We start from the raw sequence: 22523 nt of genomic DNA on the forward strand, positions 1-22523 counted from the left end.
GTCTCATGTTACACCAACCTAACTTCTTCGCACACACGTGCCTCCAGACAGAAACCAGGAAGCTAAATGAGCTTCCTAGTTCCTGTCTGTGTGTCGCGCAAACACGATGCCGGAAGGCGATGCTCTGTGCCGCTGGCCCCCCGGAAGTACTGCTGCTAGCTTGACAGCACAGGCACCAGGCCCTGCAGCATCCAGTTCTGACCCTGGCTGCTGACTTTGAGTCAGGCCAACCAGGGTGAGGGACTGAGCCATGCAGTCCATGCAGGCCATCCCAGCCCTGAATGTGTTGCAGTGCGGCTGCCAGGCATCTCTGCATTATGTAATGAGACAGCGCAAGCCTTGCTGAGCACCCCAGCCAGGCTTGCGCTGTCCAATTACATAATTGATGATTGTGAACCCCCTGCGCCTCCCTCCAAAAGATGGGGGGGACAGAAAGGCATGCCACAGAAGTTGGGGGGGACAAAACCCCCTATCCCCCCTATAATTACGCCCATGATACTAATGTTTTTGAAAAGAGAATACTAAATTAGTCCGTTGAACATTTCCCTGGTTACTTATTGCAAAAACTAAATGAACTGGAAAATTCCCAGACTGTAACTCAAACTATACAGTGTATGTATACATAAACATGTACCAGATTCATTAATTCAGGAACATAAAGTAGATCTATGTAAAAAGCGGAGAATATTACGTAAATAGGGAGGTGATGTATTGTTACTGCAATCTAAGATCAAAAATGCAAAACAGCATTTGAAAAATTGGGTAATATATTACAGGGCTAATCTACAACAGAAAGATGGTGAAAACATGCTGAATGCTTTGAAAGGCCATAATTCATGCAATTTCTGGTCTCTTGTGAACAATACAGAGGTAACTCAAGTACAGCTATCCATGAACGCGATTGAGGAGAAGATATGGGTAGAATATTTTGAAAATGTATATAAAAGACAGCCACATGATTATTGGGCAGCAACCTACAAAACACACACATGGAATTTGAATATTACGGTTGAACACATTTCTAGACTCATTACTAAGGCAAAGTCTTCGAAAACACCTGGGCCTAATAACCTATCAAACGTCATCTTGAAACACAATGTTGGTTTATGGTCGAGAGTTTTGCACTTCCCTTTGTGCCCATATTCAAAAAAGTTAGCCGCTTTTGTCCTGTAAATTATAGGCCTATAGCTTTACCAGACACAAATTCCAAAATCTTTGCGTCTTTAGTATTAGATCATCTTCAGGAATGGATTGACGTAAACCATATCCTTGATAGTAAACAAATAGGCTTTAGGAAAAATATGGTAACAGATTGTGGTATGATTATTCTCACATGTTTGCAAAGGAAAGTGTGGACTAAGTATGCCCTTCCAGTTTTTATAGCCTCCATAGACTTGTCAATGGCCTTTGACACGGTAGATTGCACCATGTTGTGGCAAAGGCTATTGAATTTGGGAATGCCTAAGGGCCAACTGGACACAATATTTGTTTTTGTATTCTAATACTAAGATAAAGGTACGTCTTAACTCTGAAGTTCTAATGTCTAAGGAGATAGCTACTCTCAATGGCCTGAGACAAGGGTGCATGCTAGCACCGACATTGTTTAATCTATACATTTCAGTTTCCAGCAAAGTGTTATATTACAGTGGTCTCGTTAGCCCAAAAATAGGATTGACTAGTGTGAATTGGATAGCATAAGCAGACAAATTCCTTCGTGTAGACTGCACACATGTTGGCTTACAGCATCTGATAAAAGATTTAAGGACTTATATTAAAAATAAATCCCTTAAAAAAAGTTATTCTGTGGTTTGGAAGGAGAAATAATGCTCATCTAAAATACAAGTGGTTTTGTTTTTGTGAAGGTAAACTGATAAAAAGTCAAATTGTGCTGCATTACCTTGGTTATTCCATTGTAAGTACCTGTTCTCAAGCATTCTTTAAAAATTGTCTAAATGCAAAGGCAGTTGTGGCATCAAGACAGATGTGTCTAGTAGAACGGAAATGTGGGAAATTTTCAATTGTGCATAATAGAGAGTTCTACAGACTCAAGGTGATGCCTCGTCTTCTATATGGCCTCAAATGTTTTCCATCTAATCTATTGGATTACCTAAGAGTAGTGGAAGGAGTTGTCTGGAGAGGGGTACTCTTTTATATTCCGAGATGTGTACAAATAGAATTAATAGAATATGAGCTGGGTCTTCAGTCTCTTAAATGTGGTGTGCAATGGAAAAGAATTGCTTTATTACGCACGTGTTTCACCTCAGAAAAGAATGATCTCTGTTCTTGGCGCAAATATCTCTGACGTGTTCATGGTAGAATTTAGAACGGAAATAGAAAGAATATTGGAGAATATGGGAGTATCTGTACACATTTTGATTGCGAAACCTGACAAGGTGAAGAAAACACTTAGAGCACAGGATTGGTGTGAACACAATGCAACCCTTTTGAACCCCAAATTATATTCACAAACTGTATCTTTCTGGAAGTGGCATACTGAATTAGAGACATATTTAAGAAAATACCCAAGTATATCGGTCAGAAAGAGTATGATGCGCTTCAGGTTCAACGTTACGAAAATGCAGAAGATCTTAAATATAAGAGATATGAGTGTGGTCAATTGGCCATTTTGACGTTGCTGTAGAATATTAGGTGTAGAAGCATGTTCTGCTTGTATGTCCCTCACTGCTTTTCCAGACAATATTATATTTTTCGAATTGTATGATCTCCATTAATTATGGAGCAGTTATGGTTTCAAATGCTTCATGGAAAATGCAATAGTTTTAAAAATCAGATTGATAGCGTTTTAAAAATACATTTGTGATATTACGTGAGGTGGAATAGTAGCTTTATTTATTTATATGTGTGTCTTATTCATTCTGTAAAGTACTTATTGCGTATTGTTCATGCTTTGTTAGTTTATTATTTATTTGTTGTTGAAGTTTTGCAATTCAATGTGAAATGTTTATGTATATGAATCTGAATTTTAGATGACATTTTTCTTATTTTTTTGTAAAGGTTAAAATATACCAAAACAATAAAAAAATAATAATAATCTTATCCGGTGGGGGACAATAATCGGACAACATAGTGTGTAGAAACTGCAGCATTTCTCTATGTACAAACGCTATTTTTTCCCTTTTCTGTAGTGTCTACTCCATTTAATTGATGTCCTTAATTGATGTCCTTGTGCGCCCCTCAATTAAAAAAAGTAAGGCTTTGCTATCCTGCATGATATGAGAAATACTTTTGTCAAATCTATTCAATGCTAATCGAAGGGTTAGTTGTCACTATCATTCCTATCTAATGCCACACAGTCCTTGCTCCACTTCCACAATTGATGTACTACTAGCATGTAGTTTATGAATACTATTAATCCGACTGGAGTATGTCCCTCTTGCAGGCTTATCACCATCCAGCCTACCATTCGTTGAGAGCCTGAGCTTATGACATGATATGATATGATATGATATGATATGATGTGATATGATGTGATATGGCATTTATAACATACCTACACACAATCGTTTCAAGGTGCAACAAGGCAAGGGAGGGGAAACCGAGGGAGGACAGAAAGCGATCTTACTAGGCCAGGTGACATTGAGATCGCGCAAGTGCAGGGGAGGGTCAAGGTGAAAAGTGCGGGGCAAGCGGAGCGGGCAGTGCAATACATAGGATAACAGTAAAATAAATTAAGACAATAAATAATAGATAAAAGTGCAGCCAGCTGGTGGCAAGTGCAGGGGGTAAGTGCAGACATCAGGTGTCAAGTGCTAGAAGGGGCTGTAGGGATACAGAAACAGTCCCTGAGTGCAAGCGTTGCCAGGGGAGCAGTGCAGGTGTGCAACTGGCGGGGAGGGGACCTGGGCCCGAGATCAGAGGATAGCCACGTAACCAGTGCAGTCTCAGATTCAACCAGTCGATCAGCATGGGAGAGGAGGAGAGAAAACAGAAGCAAAGAGGAGGTCTTGAGGTGCTCGCAGAACTGGAGATGGTTCTCCTCAAGTTTCAGTAAAGCAGGGAGATTGTTCCAGAGGGAGACCTCAGCAGAAGAAAGAGATCTACCACCAACTCACTGCTTAGAGAAGCGACTAACCCTGAGGGAGTTGGAGGCAGATGAGCGAATAGCTTGAGAAGGAAGATATTTAGGAAGAGAGAGCTGAAGGTATTGAGGCCCCAGGTCCCCGAAGGCCTTGTGGCTAATGTAGAGGGTTTTGAACTTAATCCTTGCTGCCACTGGGAGCTAGTGCAGCAATTCCAGCCCTCGACAGATACAATCCCTGGGCTTGAGGCCAAGGACAAATCTCACAGTCTTGTTTTGGATGAGTTGCAGAGGGTGGAGAGTAGAGGCAGGCAGATTTAGAAAGAGGCTGTTGCAATAGTCCAACCTAGAGAGAACCAGAACTCTGGAGACAGTGAGCTTCAGGGGGAACGAGAGGAATGGAAGAATAGTTCTGAGGAGGTGCAGCTGGTAGTGTGACTTCTTAGAGATGTCAGAGATATGAGGATAGAAGGAAAGGGTGGAGTTGAAGATGATCCCAAGGTTTTTAGCTTCACAGGTGGGAGCAGGAAGAGGGCCAAGAGAGGCCAGCCAGAGAGTGACAGGAAAGGAGGGAGCAGGTGTGCCGAAGAGGAGAATCTTGTTCTTAATTAGAAGCCAGTGATCATTGGCGGCACACCACTCCTGGATGGCGGACAGTCAGAGATGAGAGAAGGAGAAGAGGTGACAGAAAGTAGCCTGAAAATGAGTTGAGTGTCATACGCGTAGCACTGAAAGTTGGGGCAGAGATTGGCAATGCGGTGGGCAAGAAGTGCCAGGTATTGGTTGAACAGCCAGGGAGAGAGATTAAACCCCTGGGGAACACCACAAGTAGAGATAGAGATCAAGGAGAGAAAGGACCGAAGTTGGACCTGAGAGGGTCAATTGGAGAGGGACAGGTTATCATGGAGACGGTTGAGCAGGATGGTGTGGTTGACCATGTCAAAGGCAGAAGAGAGATCAAGTAAGAAGGGGATGTTGGAATCAGGGTTGGAGAGCAGGTCTTCACAAATGTTCAGGAGAGCAGTTTCCATGATTCTGGCAGCTCTGAAGTCAGACTGATGGTCATGGAAACAATCAACAGATTCAGAGTGAAGATTAAGCTGGGAGACGGTCAGATTTTCCAGGAGTTTGTCCAGGAAAGGAGAATGGGGATTAGATTATAGTTAGCTGGGCAGGAAGGTTCGGCAGAGGGTTTCTTAAGAAGAGGGTGCACAGGGGACTGCTTCAGGGGGGAGGAGAAGACTACAGTGGTGGAAAAGTGGTTACAGAAATCTGCCAGAGTAGGAGCCAGGGTGTTGATGTGGTCCTTGATGGTTTGGGAGGGACAGGGGTGAACCTGTTTTGACGAGACTTTCATAGATCAAACTTGTCTAGAAACCGTGTCTGAGGAGAACAGGGGAAGGGTAGAGAAGAAGGGAGGAGAGGTGGCCGAAGAGGCGCCAGAGGAAGAGCAGGGAGTAGAGGGAGGAGGGGGATAGAAAGAGAGAGAGGACAGGATGTCCTGAGTTTTAGAGATGACATGAGAATCCAGGTTTGTGCAGAGGTCCTGGGAGGGGACAGGCGAGGTGGAGACTACAGCAGGATTGGCCAGCTCCTTCCATATTTTAAACTTGTATTTTAGGGTGATGAGGTCTGAGTCATACCAAGAGTTGCACTTGGATTTGGGCTTCAAGCAAATCCTCATGACAGTGGCAAGAACATCGAGAGTATCAGATATAGAAGAATGGAACATGGAAAGGGCTGTGTCAGGGTGTGAATCAGCCAAGGGGGAGAAGGCAGTGAGAAAGTGGCAACAAAAGCCTCCACTGACACACGCTTCATGGGTCTGATAACCGAGAATGTAGGTCTCAGTGCTGGGGTTGACTTGATATGAGAGGTAGAGAGGGTGAGCTGGGAGAAAAGGAGAAAGTGTTAACTCGAGGAGAGAGGAGTGGTGAGAGGGATCGAAAGGGAAAGATTTGAAGAGATCAGAACATCCAGAGTAGAACGGTGTCCAGTCAAATGGTCGACAGTGATTTGGTCGACAGACAATTGGTCGACTGAATTTGGTCGAATGCCAAATGGTCAAATTTTTTTTTTTTTTTATATATATGTGTTTTGTGGGTTTTCGTGTGGGGAAAAAAATAAAAAAGAAAAAAAAGGGGGTTGGGGGGGGACCCCCCCAAAAAAAACCAAAAAATGGGTATAAAAAAAAAAAAAAAATTCGACCATTTGGCATTCGACCAAATGATGTCGACCAAATTGTCTGTCGACCAAATGTTTTCGACCATTTGACTGGTAACCGAGTAGAACATCCATCTGCGGAGTGAGATGGGCCAGAGGGGAGAATAGAGAGTGAGAGTCGCAGAGGTCACAAAAGAGTCCAGTGGAAGGACAGGAAGCATCCAGGTGGATGTTGAAGTCTACAAGAAGGAAGAGTTGAATGGTAGAGGGAAGAGGAGGGGTCCGCCCAGGCAGAGAGGAAGGAGGAAGGAGGAGATCTGACCAGGTGGCCGATAGATGGTAGCCACAGTGAGGGAATGGCCAAGAGAGAGAGAGAGAGAGAGCCCTTCAGACGAGGCATTTGAAAGAAGATTAGGCCTGCATAAGAATGACAGAGGCAGGAATCCACTCAGGGAAGATCAGGGTTACACACCTCCCCGCCCCCCCCGGAATGGTTGTATCTGGGCGCGGAGAGGATCTTGTATCCATCAGAGAGTGTCAAAGTTTGTGACAGAGCTGGCCATGAACCACGTCTCAGTGAGACCGAGGACATCAAGGTTAAGTTCCTCTAGGAGGCGGCAGATATCGGAGGAGTGTTTGACAGCTGAGCGAGAGTTTAGAGTGGCAATATGGAGAAGGTTGCAATCCTTAAAAGACTTCCGGGGAAGGGTACAAATCAGAGGTACGCCCTGCGGAGGTGTAGAAGAAGCCAGAGTGGGGGCAGAAGAGGAAGGAGGAAAGGGCAAGGTAGCGACAGCAGGGGTAGGCAAGGAAGGCATGCATGGGAGAGAGGGGACAGCAGGAGAAGAAAGGAAATTGATGAGGCGTGGGAAGCATCTATCATAGAGGAGAAGGTTGGCTCGATCCCTTGGACCAAGACGGTACCATTCAAGTAAACTTTAATGATGACCTTAGAGGAGTGGAAGGAGGCCAAGAAAGCCTCACACTGAGTGTCACCATTAATGGGAGAGGAGGAGAAGGGAAAGAGCAGAGAGACCATATGTGAAGTCCATAGGTCCGGCGAGGGAACGACAAAGAGGATGTCGTTGAAAGTTTGCCTGGATGAGGCACTGATTATTTATTTATACCTTTTTGCATTTTTAAAGTGCTTTCACAGCCCGGGGGCATCAAGACACTTACAGGAATATGTCTTAGTTGCGTATTTATAACACGCTTAATATCCAGAGATTTCTAAGCGCAAACCCGGGGATCGAACCTGTGTTGCTTCGTGTCGTCTTGTTTCCAAGGCAAGCACGTTGCCACTCAGCTATCCTCCCGGGACTGATGTAGGTGTCAGCGATAGGGATGCCTGGGTTGAAGACCAGGATGTCCCTTATAAACTTCTACCTCCCAGATTTAGTGAGGAGAGCCGGCTAGTCGATCGAGAAGCAGTTAGAAAAGATAGGAGAGACAAAGAGCACCATAGAGTAGGTAGGGAGAGGAGAGAAGAGGAAGAGGGTGTGGGGGTAGGGGAGAACACTAGGGAAGGGCACAGGGCAGGTAGAACGCACTACATGTTGACCAGGAAACAAGACTGGTTAAACATTTATGGACTGGGCTTGATAATACCTTTATTACAGGTTGCCCAGGTGGGGGGGGTCCTCACTCAGAATTGTGTCTTAGTAGCTAAAGAAAGTATTTTGCCATTTTTTAACCTAACTTGCCTTCCTTCCTATGATCTATACTGTTACCCTTTGCTGCATGATTTGTATGCCATTATAACTGTCAGCAGTTGATGAATATTCAAGGAAACTAAAGCTATGTGTGGTACCACATAGACATTGTATATATTTGCCATATTAGAATTAGCAGAGTACAGAGTGTGTTATTTATTGTGTATATATCTCTGAACCTGATTTTTATATTAAGAACAGTGTTAGCACATAACATTGGGAGTGGACATACCCTTGGTCGGGGGCTTGGGGACTCACTGTACTTAAGAACCAGCCTACATCACATCCTGCGAGCTTAAACCTTGGTTGCTTGTCCAGTTGCTACCACAATAGACACACTTGGCTGGGGTGCTCTGTGCCTCTGCTCTGCCATGTAGATGGCAGACGTACAGATACCCCCTCCAGTCTTTACAATTACCACCATCCTAGTGGGAGAAGACCAAGGCTTGGACAGCTGATCTGAATTTGTTCTCTGGGATAAACCCGGTCTACATGTCGGATAAGCATTAGATATCCAGGAGTGGATCAATGGGAGTCAGGGCTTGACACTGTGGATGTCTTCAATCAAACAATCAATCAATCATCTTGTATTTATAATGCACACTATCACCAAAGGCATCATTGCAAAATAGGATACCAGAAGAGAGACATCAGGTAAAGCAAACAAATAGGTTTTTAGCCTGCACTTAAAAGACTCAAACTCTGTGGTCTGTCAGAGAGCCAATGGCAAGGCATTCCAAAGCTTTGGGCCAACATCAGAGTATGCTCTGCCCCCCCCCCCAGTCATTGCAACTTTTCCTGCATAATTACACAATCCTTTCCGTTCGAGACAGGGCTGAAAAAGGCAACCATTGCAGAGATTGGTAAGCCATGGCGACATAGTGGCCATATGGGATCCCCTTAATCAGATGGACTGCTGCATTTTTCAGAACCTGTAGGTGATAGAATAAATATGCTGGCTGTGAGAGATAGATAGAATTGCAGTAGTCAATACTGCCCTTTAGGCAGGCTACACCTACTTGGGCATGAAAACCTTGAGGAATAAAAAGAAGGAATTTTTTTAACTGCTTCAATTTAAGAAAACCAGTGCTGCAGGTGGTGTTAATCTGACTTTCCATAGATAGAGACGAGGATATCTTTACACCAAGGTTCCTAGTCAAATTCCAGTGACAGTTGCCCAATTTAATGTAGGATATCTTGAGGTAGAGCGGCATGTCATCTGCATATTGGTGGGTGTGGATATAGAAGGGTTTGGAGTGGTTCCATGTACATTTTGAAGATAATAGGGGAGAGGACTCCACAAGTGATGGGTACAGTTGGTGATCTGGAGGAATTGGTGGTGGTTACAAAGTAGAATGAGGATGATCCTGCTGAACCCCACATGTTGGTGACAAATGTAGGTGAGTGTCTGGTGGTCTACTGTGTTGCATGGTGCTGAGATGTTGAGAAGAACAAAGAGACAAGAATGCCCATCATCGAAGATGTTCCAGGCATCATTTATCTCTTGGATGATTACCGCTTCACTGGCGGGTCTGGAGACAGATTGGTAGCACTAAAGGAGGTAGTTGGCTTTGATGTGTTGGAGGTATTGCATGGCTAGTGCTTTCTCAAGGATCTTACCTAGGAAAGGAAAATGAGTGATGAGGCAGTAGATGCTGAGATCATAGGGGTCTAGTGGTTGTTTCTTAACAAAAGGGCAGACGGTTCATGCTGGTCTTGGTGATGAAGAAAGAGTTGATGGTGGTGGATATTTCAAGGGAGTGCATTATGGTTGGGTCAGGCAAGTGTTGATGCAATATTTCGTGGATTTGAAGAGGGCTTTGCTTTTACTGTTGAACTTGGCTATGGTGTTTTGGTAGTAGGTGGCATTGGCAGTGGTGATCATTCATTTCCATGAGTTCCTTGAGCATTGTAAAGTAGGATGCACTTCAATATTTTGGGAAAGTATTCCCTTGTTTTCTGATAGTTCTTTTGTTGAAGTTGAGTTCTTAAATATGCCATGGTGTGGAAAGTTTAAGCTTGAGTCTGCATTGTTTCACTAAGGCATTGAAGTTGGTGTTGGTTGTGAGGGTGATGTTGAGTTCTTGGAGAAGTGAGTGGCAGTGCTAGTTCATCTGAGGTAGATCGTGTCATGTGTGGTGGAGGTTAGTGAGGCCGGTAATGACCAGTCAGATAGCAAAGTGAACTGATATCTGTGCATAGCCGGCTGACACAGGTTTGAATCCCGGCAGGGCCAACTCATCTGTTCATCCATCCGAGGTCTAAAAATTGGGTACCACGCAGTGAGTAATGATGTCATATGTTAGTAGACTGCTTTGATGCTCTCAGGTGATTTTGTGCTTCATAACAACTGGCATTATTGTTATTATTCTGTGAGAGCCTCCAATGGGAAGTTCTTGAAGAATCTGAAGGCTTTTTTGCTGGGTTTTCGATGGGTGTGTGTAGAGATTTACTTGTAAGCCTCGCTGTGGTCACGCGCACTCTCGGGTAATTGTTTAGAAGGAGAGCCGCGTGACTACAGGAGGCGGTTGGAAGTCGAGTTGGGAATACGACGAGGCTGGGAGAGAGGAGGGCTCTGGGGAGCTCCTTAATAAAGGACTTACTACTTGCCCGTGTGCCGCCTTATTTACTTTAATTGGTGACGAGGAGGAGGCACAAGGAGCTCGCCACGGAGCCGACGTTCATGAAGAAGTGAGGGACGTCCACGGTGCGGCGGTCGCGACCGGCAGCAAAGCAGGTCGCACTGCGAGCGGAGTAGTGTGGGGCCGCAGGGGAACCGTCTCTGCGGCGCCCAGGGAGGGTGGCGCTGCAGGAGGACGCTCTCTCCACCCCTGCTCTGAGCGGCCACAGGGGGACTGTCTCCGCGGCGCCCAGGGAGTGTGGCGCTGCAGGAGGACGCTCTCCCCACCTCACCTCTGCTCCGAGCGGCCGCGCATTGAAAGAGGCCTGCACAGCTGTTCCAGGTTGGTGCCGCCCACCCCGGCTCTCATTGGGCAAGAAGGTGAGGAGCAAGGGGGGTGGGGGCAAGGCACAACCAGAGGGGGAGGCTCATTTGAATGAAAGGAAAATCAATCAGAGGCCATAACACCCAGAAGATAAGATATTAGAAAAGCACTAAGACTGAGGAGCTGGGCACCATAAGAGACATATTACAAGGCTGTTAGGATGTGGAAAAAATTGTAAGGACACAAGGGAGAACGCAAGGGCAAAGAGGAGAACGCAATAAAGGACATAAAAGAGTGCATTTGTGAATTGGTGCAATTTGGTGTGACTAAAACACCAGGAAAAAAAAAAAAAAAAATGGCTGCAGCGAGTATGTCACCACCACCACCGTTCCTGCCAGAACCTGGTGCTCCACCAATAAGGTGGGACAGGTGGAAAAAGCTATTTGACACTTACCTGATTGCCATAGGAGGAGATAAGTTTGCATCGGTGAGAAAAGAAGCAATTTTACTCCACAATTTGGGAACTGAGGGCAGAAGTGTTTATGACGGATTACCTGATCTTTCGCAGCAAGGCCAAGGAGAGGTGGATCAATATTCCATGGCAGAAAGAAAGTTGGAAATCCATTTTGAAGCTAAAAAGAACATAACGTTCGAAAGGCACAAGTTCTTCCAGAGGGTACAAGATCCACAAGAACCGGTGGAGGACTTTATTGCAGCGTTAAGGTCCCTTAGTCATACGTGTGAGTTCGGGTTACTCACAGACTCCCTTATAAGGGACCAATTGGTCCGATGCACGAATAATGTGAAAATACAAGAGAGGCTACTGTCTAAAGATGCGTCGCTGGAGTTAGCCATTGATACAGCAAGAAGCATGGAACAGACCCATAAATACATGACTACTATGAAAGGAGACAAGTTGGAAGGAGAAGTGGCTGCAGTGAGGGGATTCCGTAAAGGGGTTCCAAACAAAGAAATAAGATGTTACAAGTGTGGGAGTAACCGCCACATTTCAACAAGCATGTTTTGTCCAGCCAGGAATATTTCTTGCTTGAAATGCAAGAAGGGTCATTTTGCGAGAGTCTGCCGTGAATCGGGAATGGTGCAGAACATTGAAGAAGGAGGGAGAGTACCTGAACAAGAAGAGGATCATGCAATGGGAATGAGCAGCCAGACAAAGCATGTATTAGAGGTATTGGAAGTATCAAGCAAAGGTGGTGCACCAACGGATGTGTTCATGATCAATGGGAGAGTAGTGACAATGAAGGTGGACAGTTGTTCACCGTGGACTTTGATGTCGAAAGCAACATTTTTAGGTTGCATGCAGGGAGACGTAAGAGAGTTGAAAGAACACAATATTGAACCCTATGCATATGGGAACGTGAAAATTGAAATTGTAGGGATGTTCCAAGCTTCCATTAAGTATAAAGGGAGAAGCTGTGAATGTGAGATATATGTTACCCAAGAAGGTTCGTCACTCCTGGGATGGGGTGAACAGTGGAAGTTGGGCATCAGAATCCAAGCGAATGCGGAAAGGCCTATTGATGTGGCTGAGCTGAAGGATAAGTGGGAGAAGGAATACCCCAAGGTGTTTCAAGATGAATTGGGAATGTTAAAGGGATTTGAACATCAAATTCAGCTGAAGGCAGGCGCTAGTCCAAAAGTGCACAAAGTGAGGCCAGTGCCTCATGAATTAAGTGAAAAACTAAAGATAGAAGTGAAGTCGCTACTTCAAAGAGGGATAATTGAGAAGAGTGAAAGCTCTGAATGGCTGTCGCCGGTGGTGGTGGCAGCGAAGGCAAATGGAGACATTAGACTGTGTGTAGACCTGCGTGACCTGAACAGGAACATCTTAATAGATAGACATCCCCTGCCGATAATTGGTGACAAATTATCTGTGTTGAACAATGCCAAAGTATTTTCAGTTATTGATCTTTCTCAGGCATACCATCAGGTTCCACTGAAGGAGGATTGTCAACATTTGACGGCATTCATTACGGTATTTGGAACATTTAGGTATTGCAGGATGCCATTTGGACTTGCCTCGGCGACAGCTGTATTCCAAAGAGTGATGAAGACAGTGTTGAGCGGAGTAAAGAACATTATTGTGTTCCAGGATGATGTTATGATATATGCAAGTTCCACTAAAGAGCATGATGAAGTGTTGAGAGAGGTGTTGAACAGATTGGGGGAGGCAGGGTTGACCGTGAAAAGGAGCAAGTGTAAGATTGCGGTGCGCAAGGTAGAGTATCTTGGACATGAGATAGATGAACAAGGGGTGAGGCCTAAGAGGAATTTGGTGGAGGCAGTGGAAGGTGCACCTGTGCCTGAGAACAAGGAACAAGTGAAATCATTTTTAGGATTGGCCGAATATTATCATAAGTTTGTGAAGGATTTTGCCAAGGTGTCCATTCCTCTTAGATTGTTGCTAAAAAAGGGTAATAAATTTGAATGGTCAACAGAATGCGATGTGGCTTTTGAGTCTATCAAGAAAGCGGTGAGTGGAGCGCCATCCATAGGTAGATTCGATCCTAAGGATAAGATTGTTTTGGTGGTTGATGCGAGTATGCTTGGGCTGGGAGCAACATTGATGCAGTATGACAGGGACAACACAGAGAGAGTGATTGCATTCGCGTCTAGGACGCTGAAAGGTGCGGAGTGCAAATATTCCGTTATCAAAAGGGAAACCTTGGCCATGTTTTGGGCTGTGAACCATTTTAAGTATTACTTGTGGGGAAGAAGATTTATAGTCAGGTCGGACCACAAGCCCATGGTTCAGCTTTTTGAGAGTGGAAGATGGGCTTTGGGCTCCCCAAGGATTAGCAGGTGGGGTTTGGGACTCCAAAATTTCAACTTTGATGTGAGCTATTTGCTAGGAAAAAGAAATGTGGTGGCAGACTGCCTGTCAAGATTGCCTGTAAAGAGTAATGTTGTGGAAGAAAAGGAGGAAGAGGGGGAGTCAGTAGTCGCAGAAGTACAGAATGCGGTTAGGAAGGAAGAGTGGACACAGGAAGAAGAATTAGATGAGGATCTTAAAATAATAAAAAGTTGGACAGTGAGAGGGTGGCCAGCTAAAAGATACCTTGACAGTAAATTCAATACGTGGTGGGAGATAAGGGATGAGTTGAATTTGTGTGAAGGCAGGCTAAGGAGGGGTAGGTGCATTGTTCCCCCACAGTCACTTAGGTCTGTATTAGTGAAGTTGGCACATCAGGGACATCCCGGGGAAGCTGCCATGAAAAGGAAATTGAGGCAGAACTATTGGTGGCCGGGAATCGATAGAAGTGCTGAAAGGTATGTCAAAGATTGCATGACTTGCCAAACTAGTGACAAATGCAGAGTGGTGAGAGAAGCTCCGTTAATACCTAATGTGGTACCAGACCAGCCTTGGAGCAAATTGGCAGTGGACATCATGGGTCCTATAGCAGGTCTGGGAGAAGGTCTGAAATTTCTATTTGTGGTGGTAGTCTTTCATTCCAAATGGTTTGAATGGGAAGCGGTGAAAGAAGTCACAGCTAAGGAATTAATTGGTTTCTTGGAGAAAATTTTTCTTAAGGAAGGTGTACCGGTTGAAATTGTGTCTGATAATGGGGTACAGTTTGTATCTGTGGCAATGAGAAAATTTCTTGCAGGATATAGCATAAAACACACGAGAACAGCGTTGTATAATCCCAAGGCGAATGGTCTTGTTGAAAGAGTCAACAGGTACATAAAAGGGGGCCTGCAGATAGCCATGAAATCGGGACAGCCATGGAGGGAAGTATTAAGGATGTTAACATGGAATTATATCACTACGCCACACTCAGTGACTGGTGTATCTCCATTTGTGTCTTTGAAAGGTAGAGAACCGGGAACTAGGCTTTATCCAGGATGGCTAGGTATGGCCAAAGTGGTTAATGTGGATCGGGATCACATAATGAAACTCATTACTTTGAGTCAAGAAAGGAATAAGGAACTGTTTGATGACAGGAGGAGGGTGAAGGAACGAGAATGGAAGATTGGAGAGATGGTATATATTAAAAATCCTAGACTAGTGAACAAATGTGTGGAAAGTAAGTTTCTGGGACCGAAAAAGATATGTGCAGTAAAGAGTAATGTTGTCATCTTGGAAGGAGGAAAAGTATGGTCTAAAGGAAGGTTGGCAAGAGTGGGGGAGGGGAAGGAGAATAAGTTGGATGGGCAGTTAAAAAGAAGGGAAGTGAATGAAAAAAATAATAAGGAATTAGAAGAGGAGGAGAAAGGAAAAGCGGTAGATGCAAACAATGATAATACTTGTGTAAGAGCCAGTGAAGAAGGTTCGCATAGGTTTAGATCAAAGCCTGTGTGGATGAGTGATTATCAGACTTGAGAAAAATTTAAATTACATGATAGATTTTGATGCACAAGTTCTAACAATTATCTCTTTTCTATTTTAACGAATTCTTTTGTATACTGTGTTTGGTTACATTGGTTATGTAATTTCGTTTTCTGTTTTCTTTTAAAATATTATATTTATTCATTTTCCTGTAAAGGGGAAAGATGTGTAGAGATTTACTTGTAAGCCTCGCTGTGGTCACGAGCACTCTCGGGTCATTGTTTAGAAGGAGAGCCGCGTGACCACAGGAGGCGGTTGGAAGTCGAGTTGGGAATACGACGAGGCTGGGAGAGAGGAGGGCTCTGGGGAGCTCCTTAATAAAGGACTTACTACTTGCCCGTGTGCCGCCTTATTTACTTTAGTGTGCTTGACTGGGGTAGTGTGATAAATGTCAAAGGGGATTGCCAGATGGTGCAACTTCTAGAGTGGGATTATAGAGCTGTGATAGAAGGTGGGCAGGGCAGTGGTGATGAGGTTGAGGATGTTATCCTGCATGTGAGTTGGGTCTTTTAAGTGCTCTGTGAGATTTAGTGTATTGAGAAGGCAGTGGAGATCTTCCTTCATTGACTTGGTTGCAGGGTTTCAAAGATGTTGAATTCACTGAGGAAGATGTTGTTGGCATGTGCCAGAGACATGGTGGTGACCAAGTTCATGAATCCTTCAACAAAGGAGGTGTTGGGCTTTGGTGGTATGTAGATGAAGTGAAATCTGACTGCGTCCATCCAGGAGAGCAGGAAGTGGCAGGAACGTTTTTAAAAGGAAACACTTGTGGCTAAATTGATAGACCACATATTTCGAACTGGCACATTTGTTAATTACTTGTACCTGCTGGATACCTTTCACCAGGGTAGTGTACATATTCTTTCCAGGTTTCCTTCTTATACAATCTATGTTTGGCTTCTGTCATTGCTGGTGTCTCTAAACTAATCCAGTTAGATTTCTCTGGGACAAATTGTGAGGAATTTGACTATCCATACAGCGGGGGTGTGCTCACCTGGGCTTTTATGAAATTTTACAGCCAGGATTAAAACCTGTATTCTCAGAAGCGGGAGAGCAAAAATGTCCTCCTGCCATGGTCAGCCTAAATAACTATCAAAGGCTCCATGACCCGCCCTATCCTTTTGTAAAAGCACTGCAAATGGTGACAGCAATTAACATATTTAAAATACTAATGGAGTATACTTCAAACAGGCGCACATGGAGCCTGGCTGCAGAGGTTAACAAAGGAGACAGCAAACTCCAAAATCCTTTGATAAGCACTCTGTCAGCCTGAAGCCAGATACTGCCCTCAGTTTCAATGGACAGTGACATGTCATGTCTAGGACTGTGTGTACTACAGTAGTCATCCCCGCAGGGGGACCCTATTCAGAAAGTACAAGTATGTGGATTGATGGTGTCAGGAAGTATGTTCCCACTGCAGCTTCAAGGGAGACCAGCCACTTTGATCCACAACAGACAGGAAAATGGGTGGGATTTAATATCACATGTGTTCACCCCTTTACTTTTTTCGTTGCAATTGACTTTGGTTATGACATCATACATACAGGAGATTGTTGGTGGGGACCCAGCATTGGTTCATTAAGGTAGGCTTACCCTACAACAATCACTGTGGCCCATTTGGCTTTAAAAGAGTGCTGAAACCCCCTTTTGTGGAGATCATCTGAAGAATTTACAAGGAGTAGCTATAAGAACTCAGCATTGGACCCTCGCTGGAGGTACAGTCTACCTTACATCTTCCACCAGTGAAGGAAGGCCAGGACCTCCATGAGGGAATTACAATCCCTCCCTTAAACCTATCTCAGGGAACAGAGGGAGATACTGAATCCAGAGGACCCTCCAGCATCCCCAGAACCGGTACCGAGCCAGCACACAGCATGCCCTTCTAGGCTGTGCAGCAAACTTCCTAGTTGGGAAGTGCCAGAGTGTTTCTGTACCAAACCAAAGACAAGGCAGTTACCCGCAACACTCTCCTCAGCTTTGGCCCGTCCACCTTAAAGGATGACCCAAGCCCATTGAAGAAGCTAGGAGGAGTGCATCGACAAACATCCACCAACGTCCAACTTAAAGGACATTTCTGAGCCAATCGAGCACCTTCATCTGCAACCGACTGCACCGCTGACTGTTGTTACACCGCAGAGGCTCACACCTTCCGAGACACTTCGACCAGTGCTTCACAGCTGTCAACCAGCACTGAGACAATGGTTCATGACCCTGAGTTGCCGAGTAGGCCAGCCTGCAGCCATCCTTCCAGCCTTGATTGCCGAACTTGATACCTAAAGCTATCTCCCATCTTGAACTTTGTTGCAGAAGCTGCAAAGCACCCTGACACTGACTTTACACTGTTAAGCACCAATAACTTCTACAAACAGAAGGTACATTGTGGGTATGACCCCCTAGTCCTTCTCCGAGGGCCCCTACTGACATTTTACGACCCATTGCTCCCTTTGTGTTGACACCAAATATCCTTCAACTATTGCAATTATTTACTATATTGAGTAACCACCTGTCAGAATCCAGAGCGCATCCCATTTTCCTTCTTTGACACGGTCTGTCCTCTGCTTTCTATTACAGGGTGGGTAATATTTTGTAGAGTGCTAGAACAGTCTGTTGTGATAATAATAAAGTAGATATTTATATACAGCTTTGACTCCACAGTCCCTTTTATCATTGTGTAATAATTGTATTTTTGTTATGCTTCAACTAACCAACAAACGACAACCTTTTGGAGATAAACCTGCCATTGCGTTCAGAGGTTTAAAATTGATTTGTGTTTCCAATCTGTGCAGATCCTTCTGGTGTACTAAAGGTGTGGGGCTGATTGATGGTTTAGAAACCAATATTCATCCCTCCACCACTGGTGCCCCGGAAGTTGATTCATTGCACACACATTACTCTGTGAAACATTGCTCTTCATCTAGAACATTGCTCCCAAATAGGTATTAGAGGCACACCTGTTTGGCATAGGTCCTATTTGAGAAATAAGTGCAACCTTCATGTTGATCTACATTGTCTTTCATTAAGTGTTCTAAGTGTTTATCTTTGCTTACAATGTTCTTCAGTTGTATCTGTGCCTACTTACCCATATAAAGAGTACCTTTGGCTTCATGTTTTGCATGATTGCAAATGTCACCCTGATATTGTTATATGTGGTAGGGCCTCAGGGGATCAGAAGAAGTACTTGTTCATCAGATATTTCAGAATCAACCAACAGTGACATCATTTTGGGGGGTTTCTGGGAGGGAGTTTGTAGGGGAGGATAGGTCATTAGGACCCCCCCTCACATACATGTCCGACCCAGGTGGAGACTCATGACTCGTAGGCGGCCCCCTCGTCCTAAAGGCCCAGGAGGCGGGGGGGCTGCGGATCCACACATGAGGCTGCTCGGCTACAGGATAAGACATAACATAGACTCCAATTTGTATTAAGACAACTCCATTTTGTGTAAAAAGGCGCTAAAATCCAGTCCATCCAAAGTTGCTCACACACTTGCACACACAGAAAGATGCAGCCTGACACCTGTTTGACTGCGCTCACAGGAGCGTACGCTTCCCCCCAACCTCCACCTCATGGTAGATCCGCTGAAGGCCTGTTCTCACGAGCGACCAGACACGAACAAACAACAAAATAAACACTGTGGGCCTCATTACGACCCTGGCGGTAAGTGAAAAACGATGGCGGTAAATGGTTACCGCCATCGTTTTCCGCCAGGTCCGATCATGACTCCTGACCGTAAACTACGATGCCAATAGCGGCATCGTAGTTAACGCTGCCGCTAACTGCGCTAAGGGTGCGCGCACGCGACCGCCCACACCGTACTTAGCGCCATGGCGGAAAGGTACGCAAATGCCGACCCAAGCGGACATGCACCTAACGCCATCACCGAGGCCGCTAAGTACCTTACCGCCATGGTGCAAATAACGCCATCGCGAACCAACCGTAAAGGGCCAATTCAAGTGAATGCAGCTGCCACAGGTGCACAGAAACAGCACAGGTGAAGGCAATACAGACTCAGGGGAGTACAAAAAGAGCACACCCCACCACTACCCACACCCAGTCACACTCCACAATGATGGCAATACGACTAGCAATGTTGGGGCTGGAGGACCTGATAGCAATGCATGTGCTACTACAACAGCAACAACAACAACAACAGGCAGCACAGAGGAGACGCAGGAGGAGAAGGAGGGCAAGGCAGGCCCAGCAAGCCCCACCAGCACAGCCAGTGCCACCACGCAGGCAGCCCCCAATCCCACGCATCAGAGCCAATCCAAACAACCTCACTGCTGAGCAGATCCACACCCTGTACCGTTTGGACCGGGACACCATCACCGCCATCGTAGACATGACACACGACGACATCGTCAGCATGATAGAAAGTCCAACCGCCATCCCCCCCCTACTGAAGGTAGTGGCTGTACTCCACTTCCTGGCCACAGGCACCTACCAGCACACAGTGGGGCACCTGCATGGCATTTCACAACCATTATTCTCACGAACACTCATCCAAGTGCTCGATGCCCTCCTCAAGCACACAGACGACCACATATCATTACCACGGACTGCCCAGGAGATTGCAAACACCAAAGTGGGTTTCCATGCACTAGCCAGCATACCCGGTTGCATTGGTGCCATCGACTGCACCCATGTGGAATTGGTGGTTCCACGTGCCATGGAGGTACCGTACCGCAACCGGAAACAGTTCCACTCTATCAACGTGCAAATGGTCTGTGACTCCAACAAGATCATCACACATTGTTGTGCCCGATTCCCCGGATCAACCCATGATTCAATGGTCCTGAGGAACTCCACAATACCACGCTACATGGAGCGACATGCAGGCCCAAGATCCTGGCTACTCGATGAGTGCAATGTCATGGAAGTGGGCATGGGAATGACGTACCAGTGCATACTCCACCTGGCAGAAAGGGGGGGGGAAGATGCATACTCCACCTGGCAGAAAGGGGGGGGGAAGATGCATACTCCACCTGGCAGAAAGGGGGGGGGAGATGCATACTCCACCTGGCAGAAAGGGGGGGGGGGGAAGATGCATACTCCACCTGGCAGAAAGGGGGGGGGGGGAAGATGCATACTCCACCTGGCAGTAAGGGGGGGGGGAAGATGCATACTCCACCTGGCAGAAAGGGGGGGGGGAAGATGCATACTCCACCTGGCAGAAAGGGGGGGGGGAAGATGCATACTCCACCTGGCTGTGAGTAACACAGAGAACGGATACAGAGGAAGGGCACTCACAATGCACAAAACCCCTCTGCATACATAGGGTGATGGCATGCAAAACAGGCCATGGCAGCAATGAGCATATACTGGTTGCATAGTGTGAATCAATTAGTGCATGTAGAAGTGAGCCAAGGTAACAGTTCCATGCCAGCCATGGTGGAACATCATGTTCCTGATCAGACAACATGACTGACACATGCATTCTCGCCTACATACAGGTGATGCAGCCTATCCCCTGAAGAGGTGGCTCCTCACGCCAGTCCGGAACCCGCAGAACCAGCACGAGGAGGACTTCAACCGTGCACATACACGTACTCGTGTGGTCATAGAGCAGACATTCGGCCTCCTGAAGGCACGGTTCCGAAGCCTCAGCAGGTCTGGTGGGGCACTCCTGTATGGCCATGAGAAGGTGGCAAAGATCGTCATGGCATGTGTCATGCTGCACAATATGTGCGTCAGACGGAATGTGCCCCTGCCCCCTGACGCAGAACTGCAACCACCTGATGATGAGGATGAGGAGGGTGCAGATGGGGCGCCACCACATGGAGGAGGCGATGCACAGGAGGGGCGTGCCACGCGCCAAAGTATCATCGACCACTGCTTCTAGCACACACGGCTGGTGTTTATCGCATGGAGACTGCACTTGGGGCACTGTGTGTCTCTGGGACATGCACACTGTGGACTGTACACCAATAAAGCACACATACGCAATGAAAATGTCCACACATTTCTTTTTTTGAAAGAAAAAAGTGTATTGGAACTATGAACTGTCGTGTCACACCCCCTCCCACCTCCCCCCTGCACACCCCAACACACCCCCTCCCACCTCCCACCTCCCCCCTGCACACCCCAACACACCCCCTCCCACCTCCCACCTCCCCCCTGCACACCCCAACACACCCCCTCCCACCTCCCACCTCCCCCCTGCACACCCCAACACACCCCCTCCCACCTCCCCCCTGCACACCCCAACACACCCCCTCCCACCTCCCACCTCCCCCCTGCACACCCCAACACACCCCATGTAGCTGTCAACAGATGCCTGTGACCGTGTCCACAGGCCGTCACAAGCCCCCTCTCCCGGCACCCGGGGCACCCCTGGCTGTGGAGCGCAGGTTGCGTCCAGAACGGCGCACGGGGCTGCTCTGCGCAGAACTGGCAGTGGAGGATGTCCCTGGCTGCCCCTGTGCATGCAGCTCCTGTACTGTGTGGGTGAGGTCAGTGACCGCACGACGCAAGCCCGCTAGTTCGGCACAGATGTCCCTGGACATGGCCTGCATGGCATCCCTCAGGGTGGCAGTGCTCTGCGCCACTTCCGCCCTTAGTGTCTCCGTGGCCTGTTCAATGCTGAACCTAGCCCCCACACATTCTGCGGCATGCTCATCCAGCATTGCGGACAGTTGATGCTGCCGCTGAGTGATGTCCTCGAGGGACGGCTGGCCGTGCTGGCCCATGGCCAGTGCAGGTGGAGTGATGGAGGGGCTGGTCCCCTCCTGTGGAGTGTGGACAGGGCATGGGGTGGAAGGCCACTCCTCTGCCTCAGTGTGCCCCTGTGTGTCGCCCTCATGGGGGCTGGCGTCTGAGAAACGGGGGGAATGTAGTTGGTCAGTGGGGCTTCTGACCTCCTGCTCCATGTCCGAGTCAGAACATGCAGCTGTTGCAGCTGTCTCCCCGATGTTGCTGCTGGCCGCTGACCCCCTGCCTTCTGTGGCAGGCAATGTCGGTGGAGGTGGAGCAGCTGCTGCTGGCCTGCTGCCAACAGGGGTGCTTGCCGGTGGGACCTCCGGTATGCCTGCAGTGGGACCTGCTTGTCGTGGGGTCTGCCTCACTGCAGCTGAGGTTGAGGGTGCAGGGAGGTTGTCGTTGGACTTCGCTCTCTTCGGCGCAGGGGTGTCCTGGTCCTCTGGGTGTGATTCTGTGCCTGTGGTGGAGCAAAGGTGGGAGGGCGTTATTGATGGGTCTACGGACTTCTGAATGACAATGGTTGACATTATTTTGGCCAGTGGATGAGGCAGATTTCAGGCAGTGCCATGCAGGTTGTCTCCTTTTGGTGTGGTATGTGGATGCAGGTATGCGGG

The sequence above is a fragment of the Ambystoma mexicanum genome, chromosome 4q, assembly GCF_040938575.1.
Source record: "Ambystoma mexicanum isolate Mex_15411 chromosome 4q, UKY_AmexF1_1, whole genome shotgun sequence".
NCBI lineage: Eukaryota > Metazoa > Chordata > Amphibia > Caudata > Ambystomatidae > Ambystoma > Ambystoma mexicanum.